Raw genomic sequence first — 16,593 nt, 5'->3', positions numbered from 1 at the left:
TTTATTTTAAAAGTATTATTATTATTAATGTAAATTTTAAAATAAAAAGCCCTGAAATGACATTATGAGACAAATAACCTCCAGACACTCCCTTGAGTTTCTTTTCTGATGCTTTCTACTGCTGGGTAGTAGTGGCCAATTCTTAAGACAATATGGTTTATCCAGTGAAACTACTTTGCATACAACTAATATTCCATTTGCAAGTATTTATAAGAAGGTGGCTTCTGGGTTAAAGACAAGGGCATATATCAACTTCTCCTTCAAGCTCTAGTACTCCATCTGGTGAGGACCCTTACAGGTCCTGTGCATGCTACCTCAGTTTCTTTGAGTTCATATGTGCTTCAGTCCTTCTTAAGAAGGCCTTCATTTTTTGGTGTCTTCCATTCCCTCTGGTTCTTACACTCTCTCTGTGTCTTCTTTAATAAGGTTCCCTGAGTCCTGAGGACAGGGATTTGATGGAGACATTATACTTGCGGCTTTGTGTTTCAAGGTCTCTCACTGTCTACATATTGTCTGGCTGTGGCTGTTTGGATTTGTTTCCATTTGCTGCAAGAGGAAGCTTCTTTTATGATGGCTGAGCAAGTAACTGATCAATGAGCATAGCAGGATGTCATTAGGAATCATTTTATTTCTATGTTGTTTATGTAGAGCAGTAGTATTTGGTAACTCTCTAGGTTCCTGGGCTATCCAGTTTCAGGTTCTAGGTCACACACAGATTTGGGTTTGAGCTCCATTTCATGAAGTGGGCTTTAAATCAAATCAGATATTGGTTGGATGCTCCCACAAGCTTTGTACCACCATTGCATTAGCATTTTGCAGGGAGGACAATATTGTAATTAAAAGAGTTTGTAGCTGGCTTGTATTTTGTTTTTCTCTTTTGATAGCACTCAGAACACCTTCCAGTAAATTAAACCCTGATTGTAGGGGTGAAGACTGTATGTAAGAACCAGCTCATCTTTGTGTTCAAATATATGTGTCATCGTAATAAGTAAGCTAATAGCAGTTACTGGCCATCATGTTCCTCCATGTTGGTCACTGGAAGTTCTAGAAAGGTCGTATTTCTAGCTACCTACTAAGTCACATGAGGCCCCAATGTCATGCTGCTCTATAGTGATCACCATTGCCCCCAGTTACCGGCCTCTTTCCCCTGCTATATATTTTACTTCAAATGGTGATTACTTCTTATAGCAATATCATGTTTTAAAACTCATATTTCCCCACTTCCAAGTAGAAAAACCTATGGATAACATAACAAAGCCATTTTAAAGAATATGTTTTCTTAGTGGTGATGGTGTAAAGTCAATCTTTTTATTCTAGTCACATCAGCTTTATGGTTAACAACTATCCTTGTCGCTGCTAGCAGGCTATCACATCAGATATCTGATGGCAGATATCTGACAGTTTGGGAAAACCCATCCCGGGGAATTCTTCACACAGACAAATTTAATATACCAGTATGAATATTCTATTCATTCTAATTCAGATTTATAAAAAGCATGTTTTGTTGGCTTAGTTGTATGTATGGACATTGTATAGTAAATCAGGGATTCTAAAAATGAATCTTTCTCCTGAATTTTATGCAAAACTTCTTTGGTGATTAATCATGAAAACAGGCATCTCAGCAGATGTATCTTAAGAAACATCACTGGGGGATGATACCAGAAAATTGAGCTTTACTAGGTCTTGTTTGGAATTATGATTAATAATGAGAATAAAAAATCCTAGTAAATAAGAAATAGAAAATATGTAGAAATTATGAGTTGACATCGTAGGTGTTAAAATTACCTAGGATTATTTTTTAATATTTCCTAAAACTATATAAAGATCACCATGCAATTTCTCCATTCACAGAAGTGAGCTCTTAAGAAGATTTAGACTAGATGGATAGAATAGTGTTTAGTAGGGGTGATGTTTCCATCTGTGATGATATGTTTGTCTCCATGGTAACTGTTACCATGGGCAAGAAACCCTTCCAATAAAGGCTAGCAGAGTGTAAGACAAGGAATACAGAATATGGATGTTCTTGTGGCTATTCTGAAAGTGTATTCCTACAAATCCAGGGAGGCCTTATGATGCTTTTCTCACACAGTCTTAAAATATGGAAAATTCTTTCAAACTAGCTTTGGTATGGTATCATAATAAATCCAAATAAAAGGAGGTCATGGCCTGCTTTGCATACTCACATTCAGTAATGCTATTTTGCATTCAGGCGAGTTTAAGTTTCAAGTAAACAATTTGCCATATTTCAAAAAAATTGTTTCAGACAATGGAAAACAATTGATAATGTACTGAAACAATGCGAATTTCTGAAAATGTTTATTTTAAGCTTATCTCTGTGGCTGAATTTTACCAAATATTTGTTATTAACTTTTAGAGACAGGATTTTAACTTGCCTTAAACTCATCATGGCACTTAGGATGACCTTTAATTTCTGTTTTTTTTACCTATACCTCTCAAGTAGAGATCTCTGCCACCATGCCTAGTTTTACACAAATCAGTGATCAAAGCAGAACTTTCTGCATGCAAGGAAATAACTCTGTCAATGGAGCTACAGCTCCAGCCTAAGATATATTAGTATTAGTTCTGGAACTATTGATGAAGGCAAGTGAAGGGATTGATTATATACAAAACTGTTTAATGTAAATTAAAATACAAATAAAATATGCTAATATTTATGTATTCAACTTTGTGATTAATAAGGAAATTATCATTAATTATGAATATTCCATAATCCAATCTATAAATTTAAAAATATCTCCTTGATATTTAAAATATTTGTGCATGTGATGAAATAACACAGGCCAGATCTCTAGGGCTTGGATTCAGACATTGGTTGAAAATAACAGAGAGATTACAAATAATTGTATTATTTTCTTGCATTAGTGTGTTCTCAAAATATGTGCTATAAAAAACTCTGGCTGTGGCAACTCAGTTAAGGACACTAAAGACACATTGTCATGCCTTGCCTGACCTCTCATAATTCCTCCTTTAAATTCTTGAATGGTGAGAAGAAACAGGAAACACTAGGTACAGATCTCGCTATTTCAGCAATATATTCCTAGCTACCCCAAAATGGAAGTATTTTTGCACAACAGGAAAATAGATGGAGAGACTAACACAGAATAGTAATGTTGACCACATATACCATTCTGCATAAAATTTATTTGGAAAGTTTAATCAAAGGAAAGGTGTGTGATACTGAAAGCATTATGTAATTAGTGTGTGTGTGTGTGTGTGTGTGTGTGTGCGTGCGCACGTGCATGTGTGAGTGTGTGTGTATGTGTGTCTGTGTATAGTAGGTGAATATTTATGTTAAAATGTTAAAAATTTTTTAAATCAAACAAGAAATCATGACAATTTAATAAATGAATGTAATTATCTTTGCATTGAGATAATTACTTAGAAATTCTAAAGATTTGCTCCTCTACATAAAATTTTATTTTAAATCACATAAGGTTATATTAATTCAGAATTACAGTACAATGCAAATTCACTGACACAAAATTAACAAAATTTTTAAATTAAGTTAACTACATGAATTTAAAAAGATTTTGCAGAAAATACTCATTGAAATAATAAAATTAAGGACATCAAAATTATTTTTAATCTAACAGAAGTGATATTTCTCATCAAGAACAAATGTGGCAAAAATTAATATGTGCATATTAGTGAAGCAAAATGTTCAGGGAGAAAGTTCAATTGATTTCATTAACATTCATTAAAGAACAGTCAAATGCTGGCAAACAGCCTAATACATGAAATATTATATAGAGAGACAGAGAAAAGAAACAGTCTGGAAATAATGAAGCAAAGAACAAACAGGAAAAAAAACTCACAATAGAGACAAATAACATTTAAAAGCAGAGCTGAGTGGCACCTCAGTTGATGGAGTGTTGGTGTCCAAGGCATTAACACCTGAGTTTCTTTTCTACTGGGAGAAATATATATATCTGTGCATGGTGGCATGATTTTGTGATCCTAACAGTAGAGAGATGAAGACAAGCACACACACACACATCTACACACATATCAAAAGTTAAAAAAAAGAACAAAATATATCTGCCATAGATTGAATGTTCTGTCTTCCTATCAAGTGATAGTATTTGGATATGCAAACAGGTAGATTTTTAAACAAGGTGCATCAAAATGAGATCAGTTCTCTTGTAATCTTTATTCCAGAGAATTCCCTCATCTCTCCTCATTTTCTGTGAGAATACAGTGATAAGATGATTAAAAGCTGAGACTTAATTAGAAGTCAACTGTGATGTCATACTGATTCAGGACTTTCAGGTCCCAGAAAAGTCACAAATACATTTCTATTGATTATAAGCTATCAGTTTTATTGTTCTTTTTTGGGGGGAATTACTCATTAACTGATAATTAAATAACTGTAAATAATTAAATTCACATTAGTGGTCCAGTCTTCACAATGACAATTCAAGAATAACAGAGTAAAAAGCTGTAATTATGTTTATTCTTTCTAAGACATTAATTTATTTTGGCTCCTTAGTAACATTTGACTGCATTTCACAAGTTAGATAATGTTAGTAAATCATTTTTCACCGAGGTAAACTTCAAAAGCTACAAATTGTACAAGTACACAGAAGAATAAACACTGGTATTTTATGTAGAGTCAGATGCATGTTGTTAAACTCTGGTGTTAGTCCTGGCAAAAAATAAAACAGAATGTGTTCACAACGGATAAACAAAAGAAATAAGCCATAAAACTCATCATTTCATGTAATCAAAATCTATTCAAAGAGGACATACCCATTGAATGTAGATACATGAAAAAAATGCACAATGTCACCAACTACTGAAATATCTCTTAAATCAGTGAGATACTAGTAAGTCCTAGGAAGAATGACCTCCATGAAAAGTAATCAAAATGCAAAAAAGATACAAATAGCAGCAAATTCCCATTTTTTGTTAGAGTAGAAAAAAATTTTGGAAATGTATGTTTAATGTTGAGACCATTCTGAATTTAAGTTCTTCAAATATTTGATATATGACTTTATAAAGTTTCTTATGGACTTTATTTAAACTCTAAATAAATTAGTTAGCTGATATAAAATGTTGACTACATGTTACATAAATCTTACAATATATTCTAAGCATGAAATCCATAAGCATTTGTCTTTAAATAGAAACAAAAGAACTTTGCAAGCATTAAAATTGTACTACAGTGCTATAATATGTTTATAAAGGTTGTGAAGTTTGTGCTTTTAGATATTTTAAATCTTGGTTGAACAAAAATCAGAAAGAGGGCTTATGGGAATTAAAGATTCTGTCTTGATCTGAACGCATATTCAGAATGGCCACTGTGATATGATGTCTCAACAAACTACTCAAAGAGCTGTGAAACTATCAATGGCCTTATTTTTAGAGAAAATTACAGTAATGTTGTTCTGTAATTAGGACTAAGATTTTTTCAATTAAATTAAATAAATAAATATGTGGTTAAGTGTTTAGGGGTGGGATTTTGAAATTATTATATTTGCTTTCTTTAGAGAAAACATCAAAATATTATTGACTAAAACATAATTTGTTATTTGGCTACTGTAATTTCTTCTCTATTTTTCAATTACCTATTCCTTTACTTTTTCATATGTGTTACACACCTATCAAGCTTAGGTAATTTTCCTTATCACTATCAGTATTCTTGATTATAGTAATCCATGTGCACAAAGGTGAGCATAACTCTTTGTTTACAAATCAAGTGTAATGTTGATAATAAAATTAAGAAAATTAAAATTTTTGATGGAGAACTTTTTTTTTCTTTTCTTATTGAGTATGTTCCTTGCCACAGTCTCATTTCTGCACCTGTCATTTGGATGCTCCACTTCTTTCACTTTTTAGGCACAGCATATGTGAATTTCTTTCTGAAAAGCCCTCACTTAGTAAATGTAAAAATACCCAGAAGTATTCAACATAGCCTCATGAAGCTGCTCTGGCAGCACTAGATATTCTTTTTGGTACCTTGTGAGTGCTCATATTTAATCATCTTAAAGTTTAATTTAATTTAGTCAACATACAAAATCATAATGTGGATAATTTTTGTAATTAGGATTGTAGTTATTGAAAAGCAATATCTCAGATCTATACTTCTGCAAATTAGAGTAGGATTGGAAGATTTTTCCCTTTTATATAGTTTGGTATTTTTATTGATATAAAAAGTAGAAATTAATGTTCAGGAATTTATTATAACTTCTTAAAATTTGTGAAATTCTATCCTGTTGTTAATGTAATTTTTTTTAGTAACTTGTGGCTGAAAATTAACATTTTTGTATTATCAGAAGGGAACAGAGTGAGTTTCCTCTGCTTAGTGTCACAGGTGAAATATTCTATTGCTAACATCGTGTTCCTTTTCTGAGGTTGTGACACTAACAGACTTCCAGTCTCATTTAGATTGTTGAACAACTCATTGCACTGTAGGTGTAGGACTGAGACCCTATTTACTGGATTTGTGTCCCTAAAAGTTTTTACCAGAACCTTTCTTTTGCCCCCTAATTTAAAACCATCAGGGTGGAATTAGAAACTGTATCTCTCTAACAATTCTATCTCTACCCTGTTTATGACTCCAGCCAAGAATGTTCTCTGCATTTGAAAACTCAAGTGAATAGATAGGGCTGATGTAAGAGATGGATATTATAGAAAAATGTTCCATTTCAAAGTTTGTAAATTTAATTACATTTTCAAAAGTTTCAGTGATTACAATGTAGACATTTTATGAGTTGTTTTGCCTGCCACATTTAGCATGTAAGCTACTTGAAACTGCATTCTGAGTTCTGATGACAAAGCACTGTCTGTCCTGTAAATCCTTCCTATAATTTTAGAAGATATCTAATTTTGCTCAGTATTATGAAATGAAAATTCATTTGCTTTGTGATTTTGGAACCAAGGAGAATGACGTTATTGTGTGTTTGGAGGCTAAGGACATTTACTTATTTATTGTCAGTCTTCTAGAAACAGGCTTAAAATTCTCTGGCACTAAAAACACTAGAAAGGCCAATTTGAGACATGTTAATGGTGAAAAGAAAGAAATGAAAACACAATTTCATCATTTACTACAACTTTTGACTTAGACTAAATACAATTATTTATAATGGGTATATTTCCTAATTGTGGATAAGCATAATTCATCATCAAGATATGCAACATTATCAAGATAACATCACAAATCCATGACTTTGTTTTGTAGTTCTCATTTTGGTATTTACAGCTGTGAGCAAGGCAAAGGAACAAGTTCCATCTTACCTGGAAGGACATAATAAAGTGGTAATTCCAATGTGTGAAATAACTTTAGATATTTTGTGGTACTGAACAATGTCAAACAACTGTAGAGATGAGGATTGGATTATTCCATTAAGTAGCCAACCAGGGATACTCTGCCTTTGCTTCTCTTTTCTCTCTTTTTTTCTGAGAATTGAGCTTGGGAGGGAGAGTCTACCATTTCATCATAAAGAATACTGAGCACAGATATATGATTAGTAATTAGAATAAATTTTATTAAGGATTTTTTTATTCATTTTACACACCAACAACAGATCACTGCCACTTCCCTCCTCCTGACCCTCCAGCCTTCCCCCTCAACCCCACTCTCCATTACCTCCTCCAACAAGGTATGGCCTCCCATGGGGAGTCAACAGAGCCTGGTACATTCAGCAGAGGTTTAAATAGAAACTTATGTGATCAACAATTGACATTTATGTTTTAAATAACAACAAAACATTTATCATCTAATTTCTTACTACTACAGAATGATTGGTCATTAAAGATTTGTGGTTTATATGTAATAATAATAATAACAAAGTTATACATCGACATATTTAACATTATAGCAATTACTTTTGTAGTGCTAAAGTTTGCTACAAAATGTAACCTCAATATTAACAGATTTTCCAAAATAACATCCAACAATCTTCAACAAGTCTCCATTCTATTTCTCTAATTTTTCTGATTTATTTTGTTTGTTTTTTTCAGAGGAATTACAAGATCAGAAAAGAGAATAAACACACACACACACACACACACACGGGGGGGGGGTGGGTGGGGAATAAGGAGTGAGAGAGAGATTTTGCAGATTTATATATCAGAGTTTTGAACTACATTTGTAACATGTTGTAGTAGTTAATCATGTACTGAAATATTTAGGTTATTAGTTTTAACTTGGACTATTTTATTTTATTAGTGTACATTTGGCAGTTCTTATTAGGATACTTAAATGTGTGGTAAATGTGGTACTGGGAAAATTTACAAGTATAAATTACTAATAAAATTATAGCTATTAGAAATACACAAGTGTAATACTACATCTACATGATTTGAACATGGCTGCTTGCAGGTTTTCATTTTTTCATATTTTTTAATTTATTTTTTTCAGTACATCCTAATTGCTCTTTCCTGTCACTCCACTCCTCTTAGTCTTAATCACAATGTTAGGTTGCAAATGTATGAAGTGATAATTAGATGTGTTTATTGATACGTCAGTGTAGAGAATATTAATTGGTTTCTGAATGTATATATAAACTGCTGCCATGTGAAAGGTTATAGTAGGTGGTACATAATACACAGTACATAATAACACTTGTCTAATGAAAAAACATAGAGCATTGAAAAGGTGACCAAGAGACAGAAGAGGGAGAAGAAAGAAGTTATATCAGGGAGGTGGGATCAGGGAAAGTGTTCCCTCTTTGGTCTTTCTTGTTTGTGTTTTCCTTTGTTTTCCATAGTGTAAGTATGTTTAATTATAATTTAAAATACTTCACAAATATTTTAATATAAAATATCTTTAAGAATTAATCAAAGGAAATTGCAAAAATGACTATATATTGTATAAAATCATCACATGTAATATACAAATATTCATAGTGATACTTTACTAATTGCTTCATAAATACTTGTAGAATGGAATAGAATATGAAATTATATAGTTGAAAATATTTGAATGTTGGAAATGGTATAAACGCATGTATAATATTATATTTAATGTTTTAGGGACAAGACAAATTCAGAGCTCAATTAAGTGCTAGAGAAAGATAAGCCAGACCAATTCACAATATATTAAGCAATAGTACAAAGGCTTTAGAAAATTATAATTTTATCTATAGTATTAGTATAAGCTGACAGATTAGGAAAAGTACTATGTAAAATTATACTGAGCAAGTTAAGAAAGATAATTGCAAGAATGGAGCATGCCTACCTTCTTAACTGTAAACTATAAATATTCATTGCTTCTAGGTTAGTATTTGGTGGCATGAATTATGTATCCTTCTCCAGAGCTATGCAGAGGGAACTGTTCATTTTGTAGCCTAATGTGACTCCAGTGAACTGTGCTTTTATTAGAGGTCTTATTAGTTCACTTGTCAAATTCAGCACATTACTATCTCTGGATCAACCAGTTAGTAACTTGATGGATGAATAACTTTTTAAGATGACATCAATACCTTCATCTGAGCTATGAATGTGTTCATAAGCATCAATAAAATGTATCTGCATATGTATCTCTATATGTACATGTTACATGCACATGAAATACGGAGTGTGCTCCTCTATTAATATTAGTGAATACTTTGTGATCTGAGACACAGGAGTTGCAAACAAGTCTAGGTAGTATGATAAAAATCTACATCTTGCTAATTGCTTTATTAATTAAGAATTTTGGGAAAACTCCATAATGTTGGAAACAAAAAAAAAAAACTGAATATTAACTAATGCCTCCAAATGCTTGGTTCAACTATCCAATCTGGTCTATTAGTGTGTGCCCAAACCACAGACTGATACAACCAGCTGATTAAATCAGAGTTTGTTGCTGTCAAACTAAATCCAGTCCCTGTAGATTACCTTTATATTACTAAAATCTATCCATGCACTTTAAAAATATTGACTCCTGTCTTCACACAATTACAGACTAATATTTACTTTTTAATGTTGTTTTTTTTACTCAGTATCTTTCATAGTTTTATTTCTTTGAATTACTCTAGAATCTAGATGGCTTCTCTTAATCAGTATAATTTTAAAGTTGCTATAGCAACACTTTCAAAAGTGGCATGTTAACTTAATCATAAAGATTGGCATCAAAATATAAGTGTTTAATCTGGACATGGCAGGAATTATAAGTACTTGCAATTGTTAATGAAAATTAATTAGTTTGGTATTTCTAAAATTATAAAATTATAGAATCTGAACATTATTTGGCTTTCTTGGCAAATGACAAAGGTTGGGAGATTTTCTCATATCATGAATCACATTATTTTAAAAGGTAGAAATGTTAATGGATGTATTGTATAGCTTAATCCTGTGTTGAAAACAATTAGTTTTAGTAATCATTTTCTTATACTTAAAAAACACTTAACTAAAAAACTAAAGAAAACAAAATGTTTAAGATAATTTAAAATACATTATCATTTGTTTTACTCGAGTTTTACACGTTTGGTTTTGAAATGTGCTAAATTTGCAAGCTACTTGTCCCTATGAACAGAACAGCAATATTTTATAATTTAATTAACTATTCATGCACTTGTATAGAATTGATACAATGTTTAAGATAATTAGTAAAACAAATTTAAAATTTGTATATTAAGTCAATGTAATTTATATTTTCTAATCTGCAGATAAATTATCATAGCCTCATATACAACAAACTACAGTACAGAGTGTTTTATTGCTATTTTTATTAAATATTTAGTGTCATTTTCATTCCCTTCACATCTATCAGCAAAATGTGATCTGGGAGAAATTTCAAAAACAAGGTACAATGTGTGATTTAGCATATCTGACAAGTACAACAAAACAGTGTGCTGATATTGAACTCTTTGTACCATCTTATGTAACATCTTTATCTTCACTGATGAAATGGCAGTCTGCTGATCATCCTCTTGTTTATTGCACTAATTTCTTGAGACTTTATTTTAGTTTCTCCAAAATATGTTACACAATTAGATGGAATATGAGTCAGTTACTAAATTACAAAATAATATGAAATATGTTTTAATACTGTTAAGGAAGAGCCTGAACACAAACTTAAATTACTCTTCTCTCATTTATCTCAGAACTCATATGTTTTGTTTTCTAATTGATTGTCTTTACATTGCTACAGCAATAAAATGTCATTTAAAAAATACTCTAAAAAATACCTTAGTATCTAAATGACTTATATTTTGTGAACATTTCAATGTTCATGAAAGCTAAATAGAGAATTTTCAAGAGAAGAATCTCAAATGGAAGAGAAACACCTAAAGAAATGTCCAACATCCTTAGCCATCAGGGAAATGCAAGTCAAAATGACTCTGAGATTCGATCTTAATACCTGTCAGAATGGCTAATATCAAAAACACAAATTATAGCTTGTGCTAGGGAGGATGTGGAGCAAGGGGAACACTCCTCAATTGTTGGTGTGAGTGTAAACTTGTACAGCCACTTTGCAATGGTGATTTCTCAGAAAACTGAGAATGGATCTATCTCAAGACTCATCTATGCGGCTCATACATATACCCAAAGGATGCTCCACCATACCACAAGAACACTTGCTCAACTATATTCATAACAGCTTTATTTGTAATAGCCAGAACCTGGAAACAACCTGGATGTCCCTCAACTGAGAAATGGAAAAAAAAAAATGGCATACATTTACACAATGGAATATTACTCAGCTATTAAAATGATAACATCATGGAATTTGTAGTCAAGTGTATGGAAGTAGAAAACTGGTGTTTTTAACATCAATAAAACCAAGTATAAATTTAGGAAAAAGACAAATATTTCCCAATATTCTGAGAAATTGCTCTATGATTTCCAATGTGGCTGTACAAATTAGCACTTCCACGACCAATAGAGGAGTGTTTCCTTTGCTCCACATTGTTTCCAGCATGTGTTGTCACTTGTGTTTCCAATCTTAGCCATTCTGACAAGATTAATGTTGTAGAATATTTGTTTATGCTGTTTGAATATGCGTCACAGTTATTGGTTTAATAAAGACCAGAATGGTCAATAGTCTTGCAGGAGAAAATAGGGATGAATCTAGATACTTGAGTGACAACATTGAGACACTGGAGGAGTTGGACATACAGTACATAGGAGAGGTAACAGAGCCACATGGCAGAATACAGATTAATAAAAACAGGTTAATTTAAGTTATAAGAGCAAATTGAAAAAGCTGTAACTAAGGCTAACCTTTCATAAGTAATAATAATTCTCTATACCATTGTCTGTGAGCTAGCATCCCAAAAGTCCAACTACATTTGGTGTCCAATGCATGACATGTAAATCCACATAGCACCTAGGAAGGCTAAAGAAAAAAAAAAGTTCTGAATGTGGAGTCAGACATGGCTTCCAACAGTCAGTAACAGCTTCCCAGGGACCTCCATCTCTCAAGCAGACCTGATGCCTGTGGCATACAAAGGCACAGCCCCTTTAATACCACCAAGCACTTGAGCAACCTGCACACTACTTGAGTATGAGAGCAGATAGAAATGCCTGCCACCTGTCAGAGGTTGGACACAGCAGCTTCCCAGAGCTGGGATGGTTAGGAGCATCTGGGACCATTAGGTTGGGTTTACACGGGTGGGTCGAGGGGTGGGCAGAACCAACTGCCAGTGCCATATGCTAATCTATTCACCTGGTGGAGGTGCCTACCCACCACCTAGTAGTTAAAGCTTTGACTCATGTGGGCAAAGAATAATGCAGGCACTTAGCAAAGCCAGATCCAGAATGATACAACCTCTTAACAGAAACAACATGATTAAAAATGTCCTTAGGTGCTAATGTAAGAAAAAAAAAATTGGTATAGACAGTCACAGAAAAAAAATTAGTTCCAAAATAATAAATTCTTTAAACAAAGAGTAAAGTAATGTAAAAAGTAAAGATCACTTAAGGATGGGACATACATAGGGCATCTGGATCCTGTATGGAGCTTTGTTGACTTTACATTTTTTGAGTATTGAGCTAAGGTCAAATGCTTCTGGGAGGCATTGGATTGCAGAATAAAACTGCTAAATTAAACCATAGTATGTATTTTAAGTATGTCTTAACTTCGTAATGGAAGTCTAGAAATATATTGTGTTGGGAGAGAGTTTATGCCTTTGTTTACATAGAAAACAAAAAGCTATTGATTTCTCTAAAATTAATACAAGTCGGATTTGATTGGGGAAGATCTCCTGAAAATGTTGGCTACAATCATGAAGAAAGAAACCAAGAAAAGCTACAAGGCAGTTGACATATATTCTTATCCCTCAGCTCAGAGACTGGATGAGACATGATAAATTTTGTTGGGTACAAAGTCCTCATGACTTATTACGTGCTACCTTTTCATATGACATGGATGGAGATTTATATTACAGTTTGGTTATGCAGTCCAAATAGACTTATAAAGTTGATGAGTATCTTTTACCTGCTAAAACACAGAGCAGAAAATAATCTTTGGCACAATGCACATTCCATGCTTGTTTTAATACAAATAAATATGTTAGCTTTAAAAGGATGTGTGTTTTCAGAAAAAAAGGATCAGACAAAATACCAATAAAGACAAGTAGCCCAGATGACCCATCCTTTCAGAATGTCTCTATTTCATGTTCTTCCAAATTCTGCATCCATAAAAATTTCAAACTGCTAGCTGAGATGGTCCAGTCTGACAGATTACTGTAGCCTGGACTTTAGATAAGCTCTACACTTTCCCATCAGAGAGAGAGACTAAACAAAAAATGATACAGCTATGTCACCCAGAACCTGACCATTATTTGATCACATTCCAAATTTCTCAGGATCCAAAAAAATTTCTATCACCCCCAGACAATAGGAAGCAGTTTAGTAAACATGATGTCCACATCCCAAGAGGTGGGGTGGGTGATTTTTGGTAGTTCTTTGGGTTATGGATTTTATCATCATTTAGTGGGTTTGGTTGCATGTTGTTGCTGGTAATGGTCAGAAAAAAACTAAGCAAAGGAGGTTAGATTTAAGGATCTATTTCTGAAAAGACAAAATGGGGTATTGGAATGATATAATAAAATGGTAGATTATTATTTTAAAATAAAAAAAACAACTATTAATCTCAAATATTTTACATTGGTATCAGATTTTGTATATTGAAACAAATTCAAAGTTATTTTCGTTATAGCAATACATATATATATATATATATATATATATATATATATATATATATATATATTTCTACTCTCATTTAAGGTATTGTACTTATGAAGCTCATTTAAAAATGTAGTGTATAATTAACTAATGCAGGTTGGTAGTTTTAGTCATCTATCACAATCAAACATAGTTATATTTGGTATGTTTTCAATGTCAAACAGAGATATATTTTAGTTAGAGGGTGGTCTTCAAACACTTGAAAGATCTACAGAATATGGCATTTATGATGTTTTAAAAACATAAGGATTTTCATGACAGTGAAATTTGTCTGTTCCTAGCAGCACCAATCTACTTCAGAAACATGATGGGCACTGAAGAACCTCCATATGGAGTTTGCTTTCATTGTGGCAAAGTTAGTCACTGTACAAGAAACTTCCCTGGCCTTGACTGCTGATAGTATGCTGTCCAAATTGGGCAAGCAGGACACAAAAGATGGTGACTGCCCAACTTTGCCAAGACAAGGTAGGACAGTTCTTCAGAAGTTCTCACTTCACAGAAAAATCTGTCATATTCTAGGCTCATAGTCCAAAGATGGATGCCCCAACTTTTCAGAGGAACCTTGGGTGTCTCTCTAGGCAATCAGATGTCTCTGCTGTTCCTATAGTTTTGAAAGGTGTTTACTCTGCAATTCATATTTAATCATGAACATGTCATTCTTGGGTCTCTGATGGAGTTGATGACTAGATAGTTATACTTAAAGCTTTATTCATTACCAAATTCAGAAAAAAACTCATAAAAGAGATATAAAGTGTATGAGGGTGAGAGACATAAAAAATTAAGTTATTTATCTAAGAAAATGTTTTAAGGTCTAAAAAGACAGTTTTAGAATGGTAATACAAGTAATGATAGAAAGTGTTTTAGGTATAAAAATTTGGACTCACCAAGATAGGATAGATAATAGAATTTATTCTACAAAATTGCCAAATAGAGATGGGCTGGGCATTCTAACTGTAATTCTTACCTGATAATTATTCATATTGTACATAGTTTTAATGTGTTAGAGTTAAAACCTTTCCTTTTTATTTTGACAAAAAGGGATAAATGCTGTGGAATATTTGTTTATACCGTGTGAAGATGTGTAGTTGTGATTGGTTTTAAAAAGAGGCGAATGACCAATCGCTATTCATGAGAGACTAGGCAGGACTTCCAAGCAGAGAGAGAAAAACTTGGGATAAATTTCAGTACACAAGAGATGCCAACAAGACACTGAAGAAGTCTGACATATGACACAGTAGAAAGGTAACTGAGCCACATGGCAGAGTATAGATTAATAAGAAAAATTAATTTAAGTTATAAGTGCTAGTTTGGAGAGAGCCTAAGCTAAGACAAAGCTTTCTTAATAATAAGTCTCCATGTATTTATTTATTTATTTATTTATTTATTTATTTATTCATTTATTTATTTATTTATTTTGTTGAGCTGCTGGCCCAAAGGAAAGCTCAACTACAGTGTAAGGTGGAATCACAAAGTCATTTTGATTTGCATTTACCTGATGGCTAAGGATGCTGAACATTTCTTTAGGTGTTTCTCCTCCATTTGAGATTCTTCTGTTGTCAATAATCTGTTTGGAACTGTATTCCATTTTTTAATTGGATTATTTGGGTTTTTGATGTCTATTTTCTCAAATATGGCCATCTTACCAAAAGAAATCTAAAGATTCAATGCCATCCCCATTAAAATCCCAACACAATTGTTTACAGACCTTAAAGGAACAATATTCGACTACACATGGAAAAAAATCTAGAATAGCTAAAACAATCCTGTAAAATAAGAGAAATTCTGGGGGTATCACCATCCTGAATTTCAAGCTCTGCTATGAGTGATAGTATAAAAAAAACTGTATGGTTCTAGCATAATGCAGACAGACGGATCAATGGAATTGAATTGAAGACACAGATGCAAATACACACACCTATGCACACCTCAATTTTAACAAATCAAACAAAATTATACAATGGAAAAAAGAAAGCATCTTCAACAAATGGTGCTGGTATAACTGAACATCAGCATGTGGAAGAATACAAGTCAAATCATACCTATTACCATGCACAAAACTCAAGTTCAAGTGGATAAAAAATCTCAACATAAACTAGTTACACTGAACTTGAGAGAAGAGAAAGTGGAAAATAGCCTTGAATACACTGACACAGGAGACAAATTCCTGTACAAAACACCAATAGCTCAGAACTGGGATCAATAGTTAGTAAATAGGACCTCGTGGAACTGAAACCATTTGTAAGTCAAAGGACATAAGCAGGACAAACTGGCAGCCTCCAGAATAGGAAAAGATCCCCACATGTAACAGGGAGCTGATTTCCAAAATACATAAAGAACTCAGTCTTTTATATTCTTGATGGTGACCATAGAACTACAATGAGTTATTATCTTAATGTATTTTTAAATTAGATAACTAATACAAAAATATTTTATTGTTATAAAGAAAATTATACA

This window comes from Peromyscus leucopus, chromosome 9 (genome assembly GCF_004664715.2).
Source record: "Peromyscus leucopus breed LL Stock chromosome 9, UCI_PerLeu_2.1, whole genome shotgun sequence".
In the NCBI taxonomy this organism is placed as follows: Eukaryota; Metazoa; Chordata; class Mammalia; order Rodentia; family Cricetidae; genus Peromyscus; species Peromyscus leucopus.
Note: the sequence above shows the minus strand (reverse complement) of the source record.